The 24,782-nt window shown below is 43.3% G+C and overlaps 1 protein-coding gene across 2 annotated transcripts in view; it reads right to left on the reverse strand.

The window, feature by feature from the left end:
- FBXW8 (F-box and WD repeat domain containing 8) overlaps positions 1-24,782 on the reverse strand; it is a 169,566-nt gene that overhangs the window by 75,235 nt on the left and 69,549 nt on the right. The gene's annotated exons all lie outside the window — the stretch shown is intronic.

Consider the following 24,782-nt stretch of genomic DNA (forward strand, 5'->3'; position numbering starts at 1 on the left):
TATACGAGGCAGCTAATTGTTTAGGCAAATAGCAGATTAATTTAAATATGCATCGCTAATAATAAAAGCAAATGTCCTCCATTACGTTTGTCGCTCCCAGGCCGATGGGTATAAATCTTCCACCCAGGACCCATTAGGAGGACAGGGGAGGCGTGGATGGCCCGCATTACTTCACAGCGGCAGCACTTTGTAGACATCAAACAGCACTTTTTGAAGGCAAGCATAAATCAGCTTAAACTCATTAGGTACCATTTGCACAGCTTACGGTTTCATTATTGCCCTCCTTGGGGAGACACAGCTGGCATCTTTACCCAGTACATAAAGATTATTATTATATTTTTTTGTTCACTGAACTTTAACAAGGGTGAAAGGCGTATGATGGATATTTATGGAATTCAGTTATTTGGGGGGGAGCGGGGGGGGGGATTAACTAGAACAGAGGATTATAAAGTCCCTTATCAATTTTATCTACTGAAATATAGAAACTTCTTCACAATTAAGTTGTGCCTATTTAATGTGCCAATAAAGTTTTGCCGATTTTAAAGTATTTTTCTGCAAAACAAAAACTATTTATGTGTAATAAAAAGATATATTCCAAAAAGATTGCAGATTCTAGAATATAAAGTATAACTTATAGTTCAAAAGTTCTCTAACAAATATTGATTAAAGCACAAGACAATTTAATGAAAAGTTATTCCACATCACAAAAATCACAATCCCCGGGTAGTTCTCCCCATCTTGCATCTAAAGTACAATTTGTGGTATGAAAACTTAAAACATAAAAATAAAACGTTGTTGGCATGTGAGTGTTTTTATGTCATGGAAATATTGTGCTAAAAATTTTTTTTTAACAAGGATTATGCTGCAGCATTTAAAAGAACTACCAGGCAACATTGCATCTGTACGTAGACACATTTAAACTAATTTCATTGGTAGAGTTTAGAAATATTGCTAATCTGAGCACTAGCACTCAGTTCATTATGCCTGTTTTTTATGGATCATTTTTAGCTCGAACAAAGAACCTAACTTCATTAGTTGTTCCAAAACAATGTTATACCAAGCTGTATTTCAAAGCAAAGCAAGCAGAACTCTGAAATTTACAAAAAAAATTTGTGAGCCTTTGGTTATGTTCTAGTTCCACATCAACATACGGACAGTTTAACAGAAAAGTTTGAAAGGACAACGCTCCCTCTCACATTGAATCTGTGAAGCACGGAATTAGGTGCGATGTATGAAAGCTACAGGCTGGTTTAGTCCCCCCACACCCCCCACCCCAAGGTGGATAAGAGCCAAGCGGCACCAAGCCTGGCAACAGATGGGGTCTTGGCATCACCTCACTGGTCCTTGCATTAGCAGCATCTGCTCATTACCTGGCACGACGCACGCTTCGGTCCCCCCCCCTCCCGTTTCCTGCTCACCCCACGAGTTCCAATCAAAGCATCAACGAACTACATTTGAATGTTATTATTCTCTGTTGAATAAAAGCACATTCACTAAATAAATAGGTAACACACCAACTGGCAAAGGGAAGCAGGACTCAGCACACAAGGGTTGCGCTTCTGATATTCAGGAAATGCTAAGCATGCAAGGGTACGGGAAACAATTAAGAAACATTGTGAGGGCACCCTTATTAATTAAGCTAAAAGGTCTTACAACCAAACAAATGAAGGATTAAAAAACAAAAGCAGATCTATGTTTGTAAGTAATAACTATACAGGTGATTGTCGGCTAATGTATTTCAGCAATTAAAGTTTGTTGAACCCAGAGCCGTCAACATAAAAGCATATTGTATTGCCTACATGGTAGAATGGGATACATCGATGTAAATCCATTGATGTCAGCAATGCCTGGATGAAACTGGATAAAACACGAATAACTTCTAAAGAACGGTTTCAGCTGTAATTATTGGCTATAATTATTAAGACACTAAGAAGAGCATGCATACATGTTGTTCACAAAAACAGTTGGTTGGGTTAATATTCAGCCACTTTTTACAGGACAATGTTGGCTGTGGGCTATATCTGGCACACACACAACCACTCCATCCTACAAACCTCAAAGGAATTAAAAAAGGGAATAAAAGCCTTAATGGGTGCTGCACATTTAATGCCATCCTAATGCACAACACAATAGCCAATGTGCCCACTCAAAAGGAAGACGTGTGCTTCTGTTTGTGGAGTATTGCAAGACACAGCTGTTTTATTATATTTAACAACACTGGCTTTCTTAACACAGCAACATTAATTGCCCTGTATCAATCATCAATACGTACTACTGTTCTAGGCAAAAAAAAAAAATGGTATTGCATAAAATTTTGTTCCTATTTTGTTCTGTACAATCCACTGAACAAATAAGCAAGAAAATGTAGCCTTTTTATCTTATAATGCATCTTTGATCCAATAAGGGAGGTTCCAAACTACCAAAATATAAGCTAGGCATTTTAAACTCTATAACGATACTTTAATTTGTTGCCACAATCTAACACTACATGCTCCCAGTGAGAAAGCTGCTAAAAGGATCATCATTAATTATTACATATGTAAGTCCAAACATCACTATATACGCTTGTTTTACTGAAAAGCAAAAATCATTGAAACATTCGTTCTAAGACAGATACACAAGCACACAACTTTACCCAATATATTTCAAACTAAAACTATACCTGCAGACTCATCCCATTAACCCTGGTCCCCTGGGTTAGGATCTTTCCAAAAAACGTCATATAAGTACTAAAGATTTATACATTTTCAAAGTTAGATATAAATAAAGTGTTAAAAAAAAGGCAACCTGCTAACTGTAACTAACTGTAAAACTGTCAAAAATGGTTATGTTGCAAATAAAATTACGTTCTGTCAATCATACATGCCTTGATCATAATATACATGCAAAGCAAGTATACTTGCTCGAAAGATATACTACAGTTTTCCAAAACATCATTTTTTGTGGTTTATAAAAAAGAAAACTGAATTAGAATTTCAAAATATATTATAAGAAATGAAAAAAAACCTGAATATTTAGAACAGATATGACATACTTTATTACTATGATAAAATACAACAAAGTAAAGAATATATAATGATTATACCATAAAATAATTATTTCATGTCCAATGGCTAAACTATAATTGTTAGAAGCGCAGCCCTTATGTGTGAATCATGTGTCCTCATTTTCCATTTTAGAAAAAGTCTAGTTTTTAATACAAACTGGCACTTTTATAAAATTACCTTGTTACGGACCATTCTGGCTGCCAATCGGACAGCCATCCTGTTACTTCCTAGTTTGGTTAGCTCAGGTTAGCTAAATTCAATAGGCAGCAATTGTCCAGAGCACCTGCCTTGCAAAGACTTCACATTTAGCTGCTTTGGAAGTCTGTGACTGAGCAGTTAGAGAAGGGAAGGGCTTGCAAAGGCTTTAGACAAGGCATCTGAAACTTTTGCAAGCTGCTTTTATATATAACCAAAACCAACCAAACAGTCCACACCCATAAGGATCTCATAATTATCCACCAGGCAGATCATGGAAAGTGCATACTTTATTGTAGAAAAATGATTAGCATGTCATAAAACAGTAATTTTACTTACCGTAAATTCCTTTTTTCTTAGTATAGTGGCAGTACTGGGTTTCCCTCCTCTTTCATTTGGATGAAATGTTTTTGCATTATTCAGTCTCCGTTTGGTTCTTTTTTATTACTGGCGGGTGATTCGATCTTGCAGGTTTTATAGAGGCAGCAGGCGGAGCACAGTATAAGATTCAAAAGAAGGGGGAGCTTCTTGTCCAACAACAGAAGGAACATCCCACTTGTGAGTACTGCCACTATACGAAGGGAAAATATATGTGCATATCTCATACGTGACGGGCAATTCAAAATTATCAAGCACATGTCAATTAATGCAGATTCTATCTCCCTCAGGGATGTCAAAGGTTAAAAAAAATCCAATGATTCAAAAAAGGAAAAATCTTGGGGACAAAGATTCTCAAGTTACCGGGTAAAAGCAGGTAAGATAAAGAACATGTAGGGATGGTGCCTGACAGTCCACCAGGATGGCTGTAGCTCCTCCAGAAAATCTACGTTTAAAAGCCTCAAACTGGACTTTGGCGCTCACTTTACTCATACCGGAGGTACATTCTACCAGTAGGCACGGCCGTTTTAGACATTCCTGCGGCCTGCTGTTTATGAAGAGGGCGGGGAAGCCAATCCTCAGCTTTGACTTGGAGCTTGCAACTCCTGAGCCCTGTCAGGACTACTCCTCCCCCCTCTCCTGTTGGGCTGGTGGGGGATATTCCAGCCCCCAACTCTTGCATTGCAACCGTCACCCGATAAAATATCCAGGTGTCCAGCAATTTGGACCTAATAACAAAAATGGCCGCTCTTCTGAGATCTAAAGCAAAAAAGACTTACCACAGTTGTATGCAAACATGGACCAGCTACTCCTAGCCTTTGATCACATCTGTAAGAAATTCTGGGCCAAGCTCCGTGATCGTACACTTACCTCCACTCCTGCAAGCCGAGAAGCGGTCCCACCAAGCCATCCTACTAAGCAACTTCACGCTCACGCACATCTCCATGTTCCCAAAGGGACATTAAAGAATAGAATGCGCGAGAAACCCTTGCGGCAGATGGCCCTGTCCTATCCTCTTGTCCTTTGTGTCGGCCACAACTTACCTCGACTACTGAGAGGCGACCTTCTTCGGCGTCAGCATAGCCTACCTAACTTAGAAGCTTTCAAATTCAGTCACCGGTGTGCAAGATCTAATGACCACAGCAACGATCCCCAGTCAACAACCTGGGGAACACTATGCCGGACTGCCAGGCGGCTTGGGGTCTGGTGGAGGGATCTCCTTAGATCCCAAGAGATCCCTTAGAATACCAAGCCAATGGTTGAGGGAACCATAGATCTTACCTGTGACTTCGCTGTATCTATGAAGTACTGAAGTTTGATATGTTCTCGCCATTGCAATCCGTTATAGAGCTCTTACTGATCATCTGCTATAGCCCAATTACCTAACCAGTGGTATTTGCTCTTTGTATTCTCTACATTTCTATTCTCTAGTATATTACATTATCTTTTTGTTCAATCTAATAGAAATGTGCCTTTGACATATCGTCTATATATAAAACTCTAATAAGTGCAGTATATACATTTCTTGATTTGTCTATACTTAAGCTCTGTTTTTTGTGAAATGAATACGTGCTTGTATGCTATCCTATGCACCAAAAAAAAAAAAAGATGTACATGTAAACATAATTATGAAAATATCAATATTTCTGTTATGTATGCTCAGGTTAAAAATTTTGACAGTCAAAATCTAAAAAGCGGTTACCTTAACACCTCTAGACCCTTGGCTCTATGTGCTGCCTGATCTGACTTAGTCTGAACATCAAAACACACTCTTCCACCAAACCGGGGAACAAATTCTTGCAGCTCATCTTTATGAAAGGTCCATTTTGCATATCTATTACAAAAAAAGCCAGAAAAAAAAAAACAAAATGCACATGGGAGTGGATGACCTAAGGCAGGGCTAGACAAATCTCAGGCGTACGGTCACCATTGTGAAATAGAAATGCCAAATGCCTCACAGATGTTTGTCTCCATTCCAGGATCATTTTTAAAAAGGTGAATGGGAGCAGCTGCTGCAGCCCCATACAGACCCTTGGTGCACATTTTCCATCTAGATCATAAGCAGACAGAGGCTTCCTGTCTAATCACATATACCCTATTTGTGTAATTACCAATATTCTTGCATAAATAACTGTTAAATAAAATATGCCCGCTCAGCTAGGAGCTGCATAATACTGATTAGCTAAAACATCTGGCCCTCTGCAGTGTACGGCGGCTGGCTCCCTCCAGCATGCCACTGGACCACCAGTGATTGCAATCTCCCCCTTCTCCGGCCACAGGTAGAAGCAGGAGGGGGGGGAAGGGGGGGGCTGTCTCACCGCAGGATGCAGCCCCTATTTTACACAACATTTACACAGACCACATCCTTACAAAACCCCACAATCTGCATGCACTAGGCACACACTACATCCTTACACAAACACACACTCTGCATTCTCACACAGCATCTAATACACACACTACAGGGAGTGCAGAATTAGTAGGCAAGTTGTATTTTTGAGGATTAATTTTATTATTGAACAACAACCATGTTCTCAATGAACCCAAAAAACTCATTAATATCAAAGCTGAATATTTTTGGAAGTAGTTTTTAGTTTTAGCTATTTTAGGGGGATATCTGTGTGTGCAGGTGACTATTACTGTGCATAATTATTAGGCAACTTAACAAAAAACAAATATATACCCATTTCAATTATTTATTTTTACCAGTGAAACCAATATAACATCTCAACATTCACAAACATACATTTCTGACATTCAAAAACAAAACAAAAACAAATCAGTGACCAATATAGCCACCTTTCTTTGGAAGGACACTCAAAAGCCTGCCATCCATGGATTCTGTCAGTGTTTTGATCTGTTCACCATCAACATTGCGTGCAGCAGCAACCACAGTCTCCCAGACACTGTTCAGAGAGGTGTACTGTTTTCCCTCCTTGTAAATCTCACATTTGATGATGGACCACAGGTTCTCAATGGGGTTCAGATCAGGTGAACAAGGAGGCCATGTCATTAGATTTTCTTCTTTTATACCCTTTCTTGCCAGCCACGCTGTGGAGTACTTGGACGCGTGTGATGGAGCATTGTCCTGCATGAAAATCATGTTTTTCTTGAAGGATGCAGACTTCTTCCTGTACCACTGCTTGAAGAAGGTGTCTTCCAGAAACTGGCAGTAGGACTGGGAGTTGACCTTGACTCCATCCTCAACCCGAAAAGGCCCCACAAGCTCATCTTTGATGAAACCAGCCCAAACCAGTACTCCACCTCGCTGGCGTCTGAGTCGGACTGGAGCTCTCTGCCCTTTACCAATCCAGCCACGGGCCCATCCATCTGGCACATCAAGACTCACTCTCATTTCATCAGTCCATAAAACCTTAGAAAAATAAGTCTTGAGATATTTCTTGGCCCAGTCTTGACGTTTCAGCTTGTGTGTCTTGTTCAGTGGTGGTCGTCTTTCAGCCTTTCTTACCTTGGCCATGTCTCTGAGTATTGCACACCTTGTGCTTTTGGGCACTCCAGTGATGTTGCAGCTCTGAAATATGGCCAAACTGGTGGCAAGTGGCATCTTGGCAGCTGCACGCTTGACTTTTCTCAGTTCATGGGCAGTTATTTTGCGCCTTGGTTTTTCCACACGCTTCTTGCGACCCTGTTGACTATTTTGAATGAAACGCTTGATTGTTCGATGATCACGCTTCAGAAGCTTTGCAATTTTAAGAGTGCTGCATCCCTCTGCAAGATATCTCACTATTTTTGACTTTTCTGAGCCTGTCAAGTCCTTCTTTTGACCCATTTTGCCAAAGGAAAGGAAGTTGCCTAATAATTATGCACACCTGATATAGGGTGTTGATGTCATTAGACCACACCCCTTCTCATTACAGAGATGCACATCACCTAATATGCTTAATTGGTAGTAGGCTTTCGAGCCTATACAGCTTGGAGTAAGACAACATGCATAAAGAGGATGATGTGGTCAAAATACTAATTTGCCTAATAATTCTGCACTCCCTGTACACATCACAGAGGGTGTTTACAGGAACAGGATGCGAGTGGGGGAACAGCTAGGGAGGGAAGCCTGTGTGTCATGCTGAGAGGGTTAGAAAGGAGTGGGTGAGCAGAACTGCTTTGATAGAATCACATTAATTATTTTACTTCCTTCAATTCCTCTACTTGCGACAGTGAAGGTGGCGGGGTTGGTGATCCAATTGGGGAGCAGGGTAAGTACTACAAATGAAGTTGGAGAGTTCAAAAGAGGTTCATGGGTCCTGAGGCCAGGGCACGGGAAATAGTTTGGATTTTTCTTCTTTTTTTTAGTTAAACTTGTTAAAATATGAAGCATTACATTTAGACTAATAATACTAAGGAAACTGCTTATTACCAGGCACACTTGATTGTTTTAATTGTTTAACTCTGAATAAATAAGAACACATGCACTTATGTCTCTTTGTGTATGGTGATTTCATGCATTTTCCCACTACACATTTTACATGTCATTATCCGCATTTGTCTCTAGGTGTCTCCATATTCTTTGTCTAAACTACTACCATAATGAGATTTTCATGGCAACGCAGAGCCTTTATAATTGCATGATTTTGCTATTACATGACGAAAAGTCATGATTTTATTAAAGACACGGAGGCGAGTATTGCATATCCCTTTCTTTACTGTTGACAAATAGCAGCAAAGGAAACATACAGAATGAAAAAAAAAAGAATGAACATGTGATAACCTAGGCCCCTCCCCCTCAGGTCCCAGTATAACAGGCAGCACTTCCCTTCCATTTCCCTCTTTCTGCAGATGCGACCAAAGAACAATGTCCATAACTAGAGTAATGCGAGAATAAAGTCCCAAGGTAAAAACAGAAAAAACCGAGGAGGTATAACATCACAAACTGGGAAGTGTGGCCGTAGAATCCATAGGACCGATGGAGGACAGCGGGAGGAGACCAATAAACCGGACCCTTGCTAGACGTCTTGCCAGATTAAGCTGTGGAGACATAAAGGACAGGAGCCAACAGGTTAAAGTCGATACTTGTAACTAGTACAAGGTTACACCAGTGGGAACAAAGACCCTTGTATATACAATCCCACAAAACAATCAATGTTAACATATCCAGTAATATTGAAAAACAACAAGTATAAGGACGGCCCCACTTACCGTCCCAAACTATAACATGTGGTGTATCGTGGTATGAGTAATATGGGTGGGGAGATATATACTTACCAGCGTGAGAGTAACAAAAAAGGGTGGGGCAATACTCGCCTCCGTGTCTTTAATAAAATCATGACTTTTCGTCATGTAATAGCAAAATCATGCAATTTTATAACAAGACACGGAGGCTCATATTGCAAGTTTAAAGCTGATCCATTATAACAGCGAGTGTGTGTGGGGCCGGCCGAAAGTAGAATTCTCGGAAGGTAGATTCCCTAGACCAATCAGCTGTTCTCATAATGTCTTCTAGGCGGGCGCCCGCAGACATCATAGAAGAGGCCGAAGCCCCTCGTACTGAGTGGGCGCCGAACACTGTAGTGTCAATGCCCGCTTGGGCCAGCAGCCATTTCACCCAGCGTGATAAGGTAGTGCTGGAAACTGGGTGAAAAGGGGGGCGGAAAGATAAGAACAACTGACGGGAGGCAGTAGATCGGTGTGGTTCGGTGCGAGATTCGTATTCACGAAGGCAGGTCACTGGGCATAGCGAAGGAGAGGCAGGGAAACTAGGGTAGGATACCGCCTTGATGGAAGTCTTAGTGCGTCTGCTGATGTTAAAAGTTACCCCGTCCGGGGTGTATGACTTGGCATCGACGTCCAGTGCACTGACATCCGAGACTCTCTTGCATGAGATGAGACAGAGCAGGCACACCAATTTGGCCGACAGCTGTTTGAGGGAGAGTCCTGCGTTAGCGGGCCAGGATGAGAGGAAAGCCAATACAACTGAAACATCCCAGGTCGTGGAGTAGCGGGGCCTGGGTGGCCTTGAAAATCTAGAGCCCTTGACGAGTCGGCACACTAGAGGGTGTTGTCCCGCGGGGCGGCCCTCGAAGCCTTGGTGAATCGCCGAGATAGCGGAGCGGTAAAGGTTAATGGTCCTGTAAGCCTTACCGGCTTCGAAGAGAGACGTCAGGAACTGCAGGATCGTTGTTACAGGGGCCGAAACGGGATCCTCGTTCCGAGCCATGCACCAGCTAGCCCAAGCTCGCCAAGCTGACCCATATGCCCGTCTAGTGCCGGGAGCCCATGCTGCAGCCAATAAGAGTCTAGTTGCGTCCGAAACTCCTTGGATTTCCCAGGGTCCCCGGAGATTCGCCACGCCAGAAGTGGGAGAGAGCCCTCCAGCCGGAGGGGATGATAGCGACCCGTCGGGTCTTGTAGCAGGTCGTGGCGACCCGGCAGGAGTCGAGGATAGTCCAACGTCATCTCGAGCATTTGGGGAAACCAAGACTGCGTCTCCCAGAATGGGGTGACCATGACTAGCTCCGCCCGGTGTTTGCGGGTCTGCAGGAGTGAGCGAGGGATCATGGAAAATGGGGGAAAGGCATAGAGGAGGCCTCCCTTCCACTCTTGTAGGAAGGCATCCACTGCCTCCGCCATTGGGTCCGGCCTCCAGCTGAAGAAGCGTGGGAGTTGAGTATTGAGCCGGGAGGCGAAAAGGTCTATGGTAAATGGTCCCCAAAGAGATGATATGTTGGAGAACACCTTCCTGGCTAATCTCCAGTCGCTGGTGTCTGAAAGATAACGTGAACCCCAGTCCGCTTGGACGTTGTGCAGGCCAGGTAAGTACTCTGCGTAGACCATCAGGTTCCGTTCCAGGCAGAATTCCCAAAAATCTTTCGCCAGCCTGGCCAGGACCGCCGACTGTGTACCACCCAGGTGGTTGACATATCTCACCGCCGAAACATTGTCCATGCGGAGCCGAATACATGATAGGGCACGGTCCTTGGCGAAGCTGCGGATGGCGAAGGAGCCTGCCAGGAGCTCCAGGGCATTGATATGTAGTCGGGCTTCGGACTCCGACCACCGGCCCCCAGTTGAGATGCCCTCGCAGTGGGCTCCCCAACCGTGTAGACTCGCATCCGAGTCGATCGTGAATTCCGGCGTTAAGCCGAAGATGGCTTTGCCATTCCACGCAGACAGGTTGAGAATCCACCATCGCAACTCGTCTTTCGTCTCGTTGTCCAGGGAGACTAGGTCTGCGTAGGATGCCCCGGCTCTTAGGTGAGCGATTTTTAGGCGCTGTAGCGCTCGGTAGTGGAGTGGGCCTGGGAACACGGCCTGGATTGAAGAGGCCAGTAGGCCTATGAGGCGTGCCAATTGGCGTAAGGTGAGCTGGGGTCGGATAAGGGCCCTGCGCAATTCTTTGCGGATGGAACGAATCTTGGATATCGGGAGACTCAGCGTCGCTGCCCCCGAATCCACTTGGAAACCTAGGAATTCCAAGCGGGTGGCGGGGGTCAGGCATGACTTCTCCCAGTTGATTATGAAACCTAAGCGTGACAGGAGGTTTATGGCTAGTCGTAGGTGTGAGAGGAGGGTGGAGCGCTCCTGAGCCATGAGTAGAATATCGTCTAGGTAGACGATTAGCCGAACTCCTCGACTGCGTAGCCAGGCCATAACGGGCCGTAGAAGGTTTGTGAAACACCACGGGGCTGAGGATAGGCCAAAGGGCAGACAGGTGAATCGCCATATTTCGTGTCGCCAGTAAAAGCGTAGGAGGTCCCGAGAGGCCTCCGCTATTGGCACTGTCAGGTACGCGTCTTTTAGGTCTAGTTTCGCTAGCCAGTCTCCGTGGAGGAGGAGATCCCTTAGCAGGTGAATACCCTCCATCTTGAAATGGCGGTACCTGACTACGGCGTTGAGGGGGCGCAAATTTATGACTGGCCTCGATTGGCCGCCTTTCTTTTCCACTAGGAAGATATTGCTTATTACGCCCGCAGGGCTGGGGGGTGCTAGTTCGATAGCCCCTTTGAACTGGAGGGATGAAAGTTCCTCGTCGATCCGACCGCGATCCTGGATGGAAAAGCGGATCGGTCGGGGAGGGGGAATGTGTGTAGGGCGGCAGGTGAGTTCTATATGGAAGCCCTGAATAGTGGCCAGTACCCAGGGATCTGAAGTGATTTGTGACCAGGCTGGGAAAAAATGTTGGAGTCTGCCCCCTATGTAACCCGGAGAAGAAATGTGTGGTAGTAGGCAACTCACCGTATGGTCGTCTGGAGTTTGGGTTACTCCGAAGGCCTCTGGATCGCCATTGACGTCCACGGGATGGAAAAAACATGGGGCGGGAGGTCTCCTGGTATTGGTGATACTGTTGAAAGGAGCCTCTTCCCGTGCCACGGGATTGGGGATAGTTGCGGCCGGACAGACGGCTCCTGCTTCTGCCGGCCCTGGTAGAGACCCGCCCCTGGAATACTCGCCTCATGGAGGCCTGGGCCTTGTCTAGAGCCGTGAATGCCCCCACAAAACGCCCCAAGTCTTTGATGAAGGAGTCTCCGAAGAGGAGTCCTTGGGCGTCTTTGCCCGCCTCCGTAAGGGCGAGGTTGGCTAGTTTTGGCTCAATTTTGAACAATATGGCTTTACGCCTTTCAATAGACAGGGAGGTATTTACGCTCCCAGCAATACAAATTGCTCTCTGGACCCAACCTCTAAGGTCTTCAGGGTCGACCATGCGGTTCTCCGCTCTGGCGTCTTCCGCCAAGTCAAATAATTTGGCCAAAGGCCCGAATATGTCCAGGTGCTTGTCCTGGCAGGACTTCAAAGCGGACTCTAGTCCTTTACGGGGGTTCCAGCCCAGTTTAGTGAGGAACTGGGTCATTTTTGGATCAACCTCTGGGGTGTCACACACCTTGTTGGGCACCAGAGGCCTAGGACACTCCGCCCTCAATTTGTTGCGGGCCGCCTTGCTTAAGGGTTTTCTGACCCAATTTTCCAGATATGTGGCAACGTGGTCGGCTGGGAGCCACTCCGCCGACCTCGGATGATGAAGGTCATCCGGGTCGAAGAGTGGGATCCCCGAAGGATCCACGAGGGATGGCCCCGCAGCCGCAGGGTTCCTGGTCCCCGTCTCGCCTCCGGGCATCTCTGCCTGAGCAGAGGAAAGGAGGTCGAGAGCGCCATCGGCGGAATCCGCATCAGAGTCGGAATCTGACTCGTTCATAGCCTCCTCATTTGACCCGATTTCTGAGTCGGTGCCGCTCTCAATCTGTGCTCTAGCACATTTCCAAAGCCGCGCCCGTTCTGCCTGGCGCGGAAAGGCTCTTTTGCGTGGATGGGACACGCTTTCTGGGGCGACCGAAGGTACGCCAGTCATGGTGTTTCTGGAGGCAGAGGAGTGTTTAGATTTACGGGCAGCCTTTTTGAAGTCCCCTTTAGATACCTCTCCCTGGGGTGTCGAGGTGCCCGAGAGTTGCTCGTCTGAAGGACGGGGCAAGAGGGCTTGTGAAATGGTGTGGGAGAGGGTGGAGGACATAGACCCCATAGCAGCCATAATGGCGTCTGTCACTGAGCGCTGTAGCGCCAGAAACTGTGGTCCACCGGGTTGGGTAGTCCCATCCGCCATAGAAGGCGAAATATCTGAGGTGACAGGGACCTCAGTTCTGATTACTGGGGAATCCGACTCCCCAGAGTGAGCGGACCCAGTAGATAGTCTGGGTTTAGGCATGATCAAGGACGTATGGGTTAGTCACCCAAACAAACTAAGCAAAGGAAAAAACGCTCTCACCAGGGCCCAGACCAGCGACACACTAAGAGGTAGGGACAGAATGACAGAAAATGGCCGCCGGGAATCTCGCGGGATTCGCGGCACCCGCAAGCTACGCGGAGGAATAATGAAACAAGAAGAAGTGCGCAGAGAGGCGCTCGAGCAGAAGAAACAGACAAGGTTACATAAGCAGGGGAGGTCTGGGCCCTGAGGCTAGTGTATAACGACACAATTACTAATCCTTAGAAATAAAAAGACTAAATAAATACAAATTAAATAAAAATCCATTAAATTATCAATGAATAGTATATAAGAGAAAATATGGCATGTACTTATCTTTGTGTCAGAGCAGCAAAGAAAGAGGGAAATGGAAGGGAAGTGCTGCCTGTTATACTGGGACCTGAGGGGGAGGGGCCTAGGTTATCACATGTTCATTCTTTTTTTTTTCATTCTGTATGTTTCCTTTGCTGCTATTTGTCAACAGTAAAGAAAGGGATATGCAATATGAGCCTCCGTGTCTTGTTATAAAATTAAATTCTCGTTCTGACTTTTCTTCCCCCCCCCCCCTCTGCATTTAGACTAAACTTTCCTTATAGAGAATCATTGATTCAATTCATCTCTATGAGGAGATGCTGATTGGCGAGGGCTGTGTTTGAATTGTGCTGGCTCTGCCCCTGATCTGCCTCCTTGTCAGTGTAAGCCAATCCTATTGGGAAGCATTGTGATTGGATCAGGCCACCACTTCTGATGATGGTAGTCCACAGGCAGAGGCAGCAGATTCAGACTTGAATACAAGTACGATTATACTATCTTTAGGGAGGCAAAGGGGGCTAGATAGTGGTTTTAACACTATAGGGTCCAGAAATGCATGTTTGGTGCTCCTTTAACAAAAAAAATGGAGAACAGTGTCTATAGATTAATGAGCTATAGTGGTTTTTGGTGCCTCTTAAGTCAACCATAACTCCAAAATATATGTTTGGCTTAGGCCAGACTAGAGTAGAGTAAGTAACAATGTGTATAGGATTTTGTATGGATTATAGTAAAGTATTACCTAGTTATGAAGTAAAAAGAGTGTCTGCAAATGTCAAACAATTCCTACAGATTGTAAGGTTGTCTTTTAGCTTGTGTATATCATTTAAGTCAAGCTCATGTCATTGAACTCACTAGTACGAATTGTGAACCGATTTTACATCCCTACAAAAAAAATGTTGGTGCTTGATAGATAAGTGTTGTAAAACTTGAGCAATAATGATCAACTTCACCAGGGAGCACACGTGGAACTCATCAGCTTAACTATGGAAATTTAAAGATCTGACTTGCTGCTACACAATTCATTTCAAGGTTTGACAGTCCTGATGCAATTCTAAAAGGCTAAATGGTGATTAAAGACAAATTTAATAAACAGTTACTTCATGACTTTAAAATGATTCTTGTAAATAAAACTAATGGGACAGCTAGAGAGCCTCTCTCTCTAACTCCACAATGAAATATGTTTTTAATAATTGTAATAACAATTTTCAATCCACCGGTCTTTGACATCATTATGCAAATGGATATACATATATGCAAGTTAGCTCTTGTTCTCATGAGCCAGTCAGGTTACTAATGAAATCATCATCATAAACGAATTACTGGGCAGGCTCCCATCTCCTCCATTCTGACTGCATGCTTTTTAAAATGAACAAAATGGATTAAATGAGTGGAATGGTACATCTGAATGCACACATACACAATAGCTGGGTTAGAGGGCATTTATGTACTTGAGAAATAAAATGTTTTGGAGAAATATACAGTTTACACAAGATGACAGCTTGGGCCATTTAGTTCACTTACATATTTGTACATTTTAGATAGCACTATGCACATCTCAAGCATTGTGTAGCTGGCTTACCACATCCACTGAAGGTGTTTTATACTTTCAGCTTTTTTTTTTTTTTTTTTTTTAAATTAGTATTTTATTGTTTCACATAACACAGGGAGGGGATACATAAAGAAGAGTGTTGGGGGGGGGAGGAAGATGAGTCTGTAATGCAATCGATTACTACAATTTGATAAGTTCGTATATCACCTCGCTCAAAACATGCCAGGTGATCTGTACATAGAGGCAAGAATTATACATATAAGTACTATTACTTTATAAACTTTGGATATTAACTAAAGGCTCCCTGTTCATCTAGGGGTGAAGTGGTCTTGATTAGGTCTGCATACTGGTCACCCCTAGGTTGGTGGTGTGTTTTGGCTCTATACTGTCATGAGACTTTCTACGCTATGGGGGAGTAAGGTGCCTTACGGGAAGGAAAGAAAAGGAGGGATAACCAGGGATAAAGGTGGTGGGGAGTCAACTGGGGTATTCCTGGTAGTTGATCTATGGGCCTCAGCCTCAAGTTTTCATTGTTGTTTTATGGAACGATTTTGGTTTTAGGGAGGGGTCTATGGGTCATCTATACAACCTGACTATTCTGTGGAGTGGTTTGCGGTCGGGCCTACTTTAGCATAGTAATCTACCCATGGACGCCACGCCTTCTGCAAGGAGTCCTGGCGTGTAGCGGATTCTGCTGCCATGATTTCATACGTGTGAAACAGGTTGATCTTTTCTAAAAGTTCATAGTTACATAGCTGAAAAGAGACTTGCGTCCATCAAGTTCAGCCTTCTTCACATATGATTTTGCTGTTAATCCAAAAGAAGGCAAAAAAAAAAAAAAAACTGTCTGAAGCGCTCCCAATTTTGCAACAAACTAGGAAAAAAATCCTTCTTAACCCCAAAATAGCAGTCAGATATCTCCTTGGATCAAGCAGCTATTACCCCACTAATTAGAAATGATATCCCTGTATGTTATGTTTTTGCAAGTATTTATCCAATTGCAGTTTAAGCATCTGTAAGGACTCTTACTGTAAAAAAACAACAACTTTTCTTTGCCTTAGATGAAATCTCCTTTCTTCCAGCCTTAATGCATAACCTCGTGTCCTATGTATAGCCCTGTTTATGAATAGATTTCCAGATAATGGTTTGTACTGGCCCTGAATATATTTGCATTATGTTATCATATGCCCTCTGAGGCGCAGTTTTTCCAAACTAAAGAGATTTAAATTTTTTACCCTTTCTTCGTAACTAAAATGCTACATTCAATTTTGTAGTTCGTCTCTGCACTTTTTCTAGTGCCATGATATCCTTCTTTAGAACAGGTGCCCGAAATTGCACAGCATATTCAAGGTGTTGTCTTACCAGCGATTTATAAAGAGGCAAAATTATATTTTCATCCTGAGAATTTATGCCCCTATTTATACATGACAAAACCTTACTGGCCTTAGCAACTGCAGATTGTCATTGCATATTGCTGCCTAATTTGCGGTCTATAACAATTCCCAAATCCTTCTCGTGTGTGGTTACTACCAATTCACTACCATTCAGGGTGTAAGTTGCTTGTGCATTCTTGACCCAAAAGTGCACAACATTGTATTTCTCTACATCAAATTTCATCTGCTATTTTAATGCCCAGTTCCCCAATCTATCCAAATCCCTCTGCAGCAAAGCAATATCCTGCTCACATTTTATTACTTTACAAAGTTTTGTGTCATCTGCAAACACTGAAACATGGCTGTCAATGTCTATTTCAAGATCATTTATAAATATGTTAAATAGAAGCAATCTCAAAACAGAACCCTGAGGGACACCACTTACCACTTTTGTCCAGCCTGAAAATTTCCCATTAATGACAACTCGCTGTACTCTATTCTTGAGCCAATGTTCTACCCAAGAACAAGTTGTGATTGGGAAGAGCAAATTTGTTGTTTCCAATCTAGAGCAATAAGGTGCCTTGCTGCCATGATAATGAGAGGGCCCGTCTGCTTGGTAATTTTAGATAAATGGTTTGGGAATTGCAACAGTAGGCACGTGTTCACATCAACGTTTAAATTACATAGCTGAAAAGAGACTTGCGTCCATCAATTTCAACCTTCCACACATATGTTTTTGCTGTTAATCCAAAAGAAGGCAAAAAAAAAAAACCCTAGTCTGAAGCGCTTCCAATCCCCAAAATAGTCAGATGTCTCATTTGATCGAGCAGCAATTACCCCACTAATTAGAAATTATATCCCTTGTGCGCCTATGTGCACTAATATCTGAGAGACCATTCCCCATAGCTTGTCTATGTTTGGGCACAACCACCAGATATGTGTCATGGTGCCTACGCTATCCCCGCATCTCCAACATGGGTCAGAGGTGTGAGGAAACATTTTGTGAAGAAGTTGTGGTGTGAGGTACCACCGACAGATTAACTACCTGTGGCACACCCTATTCCAAATTATTATGCAAATTATGTTTTTCTCATTTACCTAAATAATTAATGTAAATAATTAATGTAAATAACAGTCATGTTATCAACTATTAAGAGTACAATTCAAATTTTATTGAACAAACCTCCTAATGATAACAGTATTTTTTTAAAACATAAAAAACTTACAATGCACTGTTCCAAATTATTACGCACAGTAAGTTTCAAAACACTTTATAGGTTGTAAAGAACTGAAAATTGTCATTTGTTGTTTTTGCAGCATATTTACTGTAATCAAAAGCTATTTCAATCTAACTTATAACAACATTTTAACTTCTTAAAGGGACTCTATAGTCACCATATAAAAGCAAGAAAGACAGGTCCCCCAGCCTTCCTTCTTGCTTTTATATGAACTTTCATTAATTAAAAAAAAAATGTCGGTGTTTTTATATTAAAAACTTACCTCCGTTCCAGCGCCGAGCTCCCCGCTAGGCCGCGCCCCCTATTTCGTCAAAATGACCTACTGTCTCCCCCCCGGCCCCCACCCCTGAGCGGCGGGTGGGGGCCCTACAATTATCAATAAGGGGGGGACCTATTGTCCCCCCCCGGCCCCCACCCCTGTGCGGCGGGTGGAGGCCCTAAAATTATCAATAAGGGGGGGGACCTATTGTCCCCCCCGGCCCCCACCCCTGAGCGGTGGGTGGGGGCCCTAAATACAAAGGGGGGGGACCCTAGTTAACCCTCCCCTCCCCCCCCCAAAAAAAAATATCTCCCTACCTACCCCCCTCACCCTAAAAATAATGATGGGGGACCATTAACTAAAAACCTGTAAAAAAGAAAAAATGAGATAAAATCAACTTACCATTCGATGTTTTCTTTCTTCTAAAATCTTCTTTCTTCAGCCCCAAAAAAGGCCAAATAAAAATCCATAATAACCGACGCAATTAAAAAAACAAAAACGAGCGCAAAAAAAAATAATCCATCTTCACCCATGGAGGGCTCCGCACAGACTGAGCTCCGCAGGGTGGGGAAGGCTTATAAAGCCTTGCCCCGCCCTGCAATTAGGCTAAGAACACTCTGATTGGTGGGTTTGAGCCAATCAGAGTGCTCTTTGTCATTTTACAAGCGTGGGAAAGTTCTTTGGAATTTTCCCACGCTTGTAAAATGACACAGAGCACTGTGATTGGATGGATTTCAAGCCATCCAATCACAGTGCTCTGTGTCATTTTACAAGCGTGGGAAAGTTCTTTGGAATTTTCCCACGCTTGTAAAATGACACAGAGCACTGTGATTGGATGGATTTCAAGCCATCCAATCACAGTGCTCTTTGTCATTTTACAAGCGTGGGAAAGTTCTTTGGAATTTTCCCACGCTTGTAAAATGACACAGAGCACTGTGATTGGATGGGTTTCAAGCCATCCAATCACAGTGCTCTGTGTCATTTTACAAGCGTGGGAAAGTTCTTTGGAATTTTCCCACGCTTGTAAAATGACACAGAGCACTGTGATTGGATGGATTTCAAGCCATCCAATCACAGTGCTCTTTGTCATTTTACAAGCGTGGGAAAGTTCTTTGGAATTTTCCCACGCTTGTAAAATGACACAGAGCACTGTGATTGGATGGCTTGAAATCCATCCAATCACAGTGCTCTGTGTCATTTTACAAGCGTGGGAAAATTCCAAAGAACTTTCCCACGCTTGTAAAATGACAAAGAGCACTCTGATTGGTTTAAACCCACCAATCAGAGTGTTCTTAGCCTAATTGCAGGGCGGGGCAAGGCTTTATAAGCCTTCCCCACCCTGCGGAGCTCAGTCTGCGCGGAGCCCTCCATGGGTGAAGATGGATTATTTTTTTTGCGCTCGTTTTTTTTTTTTTTAATTGCGTCGGTTATTAGGATTTTTATTTGGCCTTTTTTGGGCTGAAGAAAGAAGATTTTAGAAGAAAGAAAACATCGAATGGTAAGTTTTTTTTATCTCTTTTTATTTATTTTTTTTTTTACAGGTTTTTAGTTAATGTTCCCCCCCTCATTATTTTTAGGGTGAGGGGGGTAGGTAGGGAGATAATTTTTTTTTTTTTGGGGGGGGGGGGGGGGGAGGGTTAACTAGGGTCCCCCGTTATTGATCATGTTAGGGCCCCCACCCACCGCTCAGGGGTGGGGGCCGGGGGGGACAATAGGTCCCCCCTTATTGATCATTTTAGGGCCCCCACCCACCGCTCAGGGGTGGGGGCCGGGGGGGGACAATAGGTCCCCCCCTTATTGATAATTTTAGGGCCCCCACCCGCCGCACAGGGGTGGGGGCCGGGGGGGGGACAGTAGGTCCCCCCCATATTGATAATTTTAGGGCCCCCACCCGCCGCACAGGGGTGGGGGCCGGGGGGGGACAGTAGGCCCCCCCCTTATCGATAATTTTAGGGCCCCCACCCACCGCTCAGGGGTGGGGGCCGGGGGGGGACAATAGGTCCCCCCCTTATTGATAATTTTAGGGCCCCCACCCGCCGCACAGGGGTGGGGGCCGGGGGGGACAGTAGGTCCCCCCCTTATCGATAATTTTAGGGCCCCCACCCACCGCTCAGGGGTGGGGGCCGGGGGGGACAATAGGTCCCCCCCTTATTGATAATTTTAGGGCCCCCACCCGCCGCACAGGGGTGGAGGCCGGGGGGGGGGGGGACAGTAGGTCCCCCCCCCTTTATTGATAATTTTAGGGCCCCCACCCGCCGCACAGCGGTGGGGGCCGGGGGGGGGAAGGAGAGTAGGTCTCCCCCCCCCCCTTCAACCACTATTGTGGACAGTAAGCGTCCCTGTGGGTTCGGGCTTCAGCTGTCAACTGAAGCTGAAGCTGTCAGCTGAAGCCACGCCCACAGCAGTGCTGACAGGCTATCAGCACACAAAGCGCGTTCACAGTGCTTTGTGTGCTGATAGCCCGTCTGATGCATTCACCCAGAATGCATCGGACGAGAGGCCTTTTTAGGGCCTCTGAACTCGGAAGTCCCTCTGGTGGCCGTCTGATTGACTGCAACAAGAGGTGTTCCAAGCTTCCAATGTAAACACTGCATTTTCTCAGAAAATACAGTGCTTACAAGAAAAAGGCTCCGGGTAGCTGTAGCACTCACCTGAACAACCTCATTAAGCTGAAGTTGTTCAGGTGACTATAGTGTCCCTTTAAACATTTTAACAGGTCACGTTACATTTTAACATAGGACCCCCTATTTGATAGCAGCTTCACAAGTCTTGCATCCATTGAACTTGTGAGTTTTTGGACAGTTTCTGCTTGAATTTGTTTGCAAGATGTCAGAATAGCCTCCCAGAGCTGCTGTTTGGATGTAAACTGCCTCCCACCCTCATAGATCTTTTGCTTGAGGATGCTCTAAAGGTTCTCAATAGGATTAAAGTCAGGGGAGGATGGAGGCCACACCATGACTTTCTCTTCTTTTATCCCCATAGCAGCCATTGATGCAGAGGTATTCTTTGCAGCATGAGATGGTGCATTGTCATGCATGAAGATGATTTTATTATGCAAAGCATAGTTCTTCCTTCTGTACCAGGGAAGAAAGTGGTCAGTCAGAAACATCACGTACTTTGCAGAGGTCATCTTTACACCTTCGGGGACCCTAAAGGGGCCGACCAGCTCTCTTCCCATGATTGCGGCCCAAAACATGACTCCACCACTGCCTTGCTGACGTCGCAGCCTTGTTGGAACAGGGTGGCTGTCCACCAACCATCCACTACTTCATCCATCTGGACCATCCAAGGTTGCACGGCACTCATCAGTGAACAGGACTGTTTCAAAATTAGTCTTCATGTATTTTTCTGCTCAATGCAGCCGTTTCTGCTTGTGAGCATTGGTTAGTGGTGGCCGAATGGAAGGTTTATGCACAGTTGCAAGACTCTGGAGGACTGTACACCTTGATGTCCGTGGGACTCCAGCGGCACCAGCAGCTTCAAATATCTGTTTGCTGCTATGTAATGGTATTTTAGCAGCTGCCTCAATGTGCCTTTATCTGCACAAACCCGTCTGTGCTCTGAATCAGCCACAAATCTCTTAATAGTGCAATGATCACGCTTAAGTTTTCATGAAATATCTAATGTTTTCAAACCTCGTCCAAGGCATTGAACTATTTCACTATTTTCGGCAGCAGAGAGATCCTTTTTCTTCCCCATATTGCATGAAAATGGTGCTCTGCTTAACCCCTTAAGGACCGGCCTGTTTTTGCGATGTTTGTACGTTAAGGACCAGAGCAGTTTTAACACTTTTGTGGTGTTTGTGTTTAGCTGTAATTTTCCGCTCTCTCATTTACGGTTCCCATACAAGTTATATATTGTTTTTTTCACGACAAGAAGGGCTTTCTTTACATACCAGTATTTATATTATGTCATATATTGTATTTAGAAAAAAATAATAAAATATGGTAAAAAAATTAAAAAAAAAAACATGTTTTTGGACTTTTACTTGAAAAATCTTTTACTTATCTACAAAAGCTAATGAAAAAAACTGCTAAATAGATTCAAAATTTTGTCCCGAGTTTAAAAACACCCAGTGTTTACATGCTTTATTGCTTTTTTTTGCAAGTTATAGGCCTATAAATACAAGTAGGAAATTGCTGTTTCAATATATATATATATTTTAAATGTATCAATAGTGACATTGTTACACCGTTATCTGTCATAAATCCCCGAAACACACCTAACATGTACATATTTTTTAAAGTATACAACCCAGGGTATTCAAAATGGGGTATGTCCAGTCTTTTTTAGTAGCCACCTAGTCACAAACACTGGCCAAAGTTAGCATTTATATTTGTTTGTGTGTTAAAAATGCAAAAACCGCTAACTTTGGCCGGTGTTTGTGACTAAGTGGCTACTAAAAAAGGCTGAACATACCCCATTTGCAATACCTAGGGTTGTCTTCTTTTGCAAATGGTATGCCATCATGGGGTATCATACGCTCTCAAAGGCAACCTAACCAATCTGACAAATTTCAATAAAAAAAAAAAAGTAAAATCAAGCCTTATATTTGACCCTGTAACTTTCACAAACACTATAAAACCTCTACATGTGGGGTACTGTTATACTCAGGAGACTTCGCTGAACACAAATATTAGTGTATCAGAACAGTAAAATATATCACAGCAATAATATCCTCAGTGAAAGAGCTGTTTGTGTGTGAAAAATGCAAAAAACTTCACTTTCACTGACAATATCATCGCTGTGATATGTTTTACTGTTTTGAAACACTAATATTTGTGTTCAGCGAAGTCTCCCGAGTAAAACAGTACCCACATGTACAGGATTTAGGGTGTCATAGAAAGTTACAGGGTTAAACACAGTGCTAGCAAATTAAATTATCTGGACTTTTGGCCTGGGTTGGCAGGCAGGTCCCTCAAATTGCAATCATTAAAATTACTTAATTAGGTAAAAATATTACATAAATATGCACGTAGAATTTTAATATATATGCATATTTATGTATTTGACGTCTACGTGTATATTTATGAAATTATTTATGTAATTATGTATGTGGACATATGTATATTTTGTATTATTTTTATTTATTTATTTATACATAGATATATATATCATTACATTCTAAGTGTATTTTGATATAAATATATATATATCAATATCAAAATACTGTTAGAATAAAATTGAATATATATATATAATTTTTTTTATTTATTAAAAATTATTTTTATTTTTTGTTATTTATTTTTATTAACATATTATTTGTATTTTATAATAATATATATATACCATATATATAGTTATTATATATATTGTATATATTCGTGTGTAATTTAAATATAAGTGTATTTTTATATTAATATACGTATATATAAATATAAAAATACACTTAGTGTGACATTATATATATTATATATATACATATATTATATATAGGTATATATAGATATAATACATGTATATATATCATATATATATACACATATTATTATTATTTTTTACACTGATTTCTTTTTTTTTTTACACTTTATTTTATGATTTTTTACTTGCAGGGAGACTGCCTGTCAGCACAGACAGTCCCCCTGCAGGCAGATACACAGACCCCTATTGCGGTCATGTGATCGAGTGATCACATGGCCGTGTTGTCCTGATCTGCCGAGGGGGGACTGCCCGGGCAGACAGGCAGTCCCCCTGGACCGGGAGGAGAGCTGATCGCCGCCGTGGGACCGACGGCGATCAGGTAAGTTGCCCAAAACCGTTATGACGGTTCAGGACCGTCAGCGGTCCAAACGCACGTTTTACCGCTGACGGTCCTGAACCGTCAGCGGTCCTTAAGGGGTTAACACCCTCCTTTAGCAGTTTTTCACAAATTGGGCTCACCTGGCAATCTAATTATCACAGGTGTTCGAGATTGTTTTCAGTGATCAAAAGAGCCCTGAGACACAATGCCATCCACGAGTTAAACTGAAAAATAAAATATTTAATCTTTGTGATACTTAAATAGAATTTGCATAATAATTTGGGACAGGGTGTATATGCGAATAGCACCTGGTGACCCCTTTCAAAGCATTGAGCGTTGAGACCCACACCTCAGGCGTCAGCTCTATGCCAAGCACCCTTGACCATTGTTTAGCAAATGGGAATTCTGTATCTGGTTGCCTCGTCATCAGGGCTCGATAACAGTATTAGAGGGCTTTGGGTTTCATAGGTCTGATCTTGGCGGATAGTGTTTGACTCATCAGATGCCCCCAGGCTCGGGTCAGTGTCCATTAGGACAAGAGACAAAGTTATACTTTTTAGCTGAAGGTAATGAAAAACATACAAGTAAAGTAAGTTGTATTTGCTTTGTAATTCTGGGGAGGGGGTAATGCGACCTTGGGTGCAGATGTCGTCTATAAATTGTATACCTTTTTGAAGCCATGAGTGAAACGTAAACCACAGGGACATCCCTGACAGGGCTGTGATTGGAGCTTTTAACTGGAATTTATTGTTATCGCCTGTTCTGGCCCGGAAATGGTCCCATTGGAGTATGGAAAGTCTTGAGGTTGGGTATAGTGGTGTATTCTTACGCCTAAGGTGTTTGGGTGTCCACATGATATCTATTAGTGAGGTACCCGAAATCTAGGAGTTTTCCATGTCAACCCATTGTAGTGTGCATCCTAATTGCCGATTCTAACAAATAGGCCTTAAGATATACAGTTATGTTAGGAAGCCCTACTCCACCTTTAGAGGAGTGTGTTTGC

Source organism: Pelobates fuscus, chromosome 5 (assembly GCF_036172605.1).
Source record: "Pelobates fuscus isolate aPelFus1 chromosome 5, aPelFus1.pri, whole genome shotgun sequence".
In the NCBI taxonomy this organism is placed as follows: Eukaryota; Metazoa; Chordata; class Amphibia; order Anura; family Pelobatidae; genus Pelobates; species Pelobates fuscus.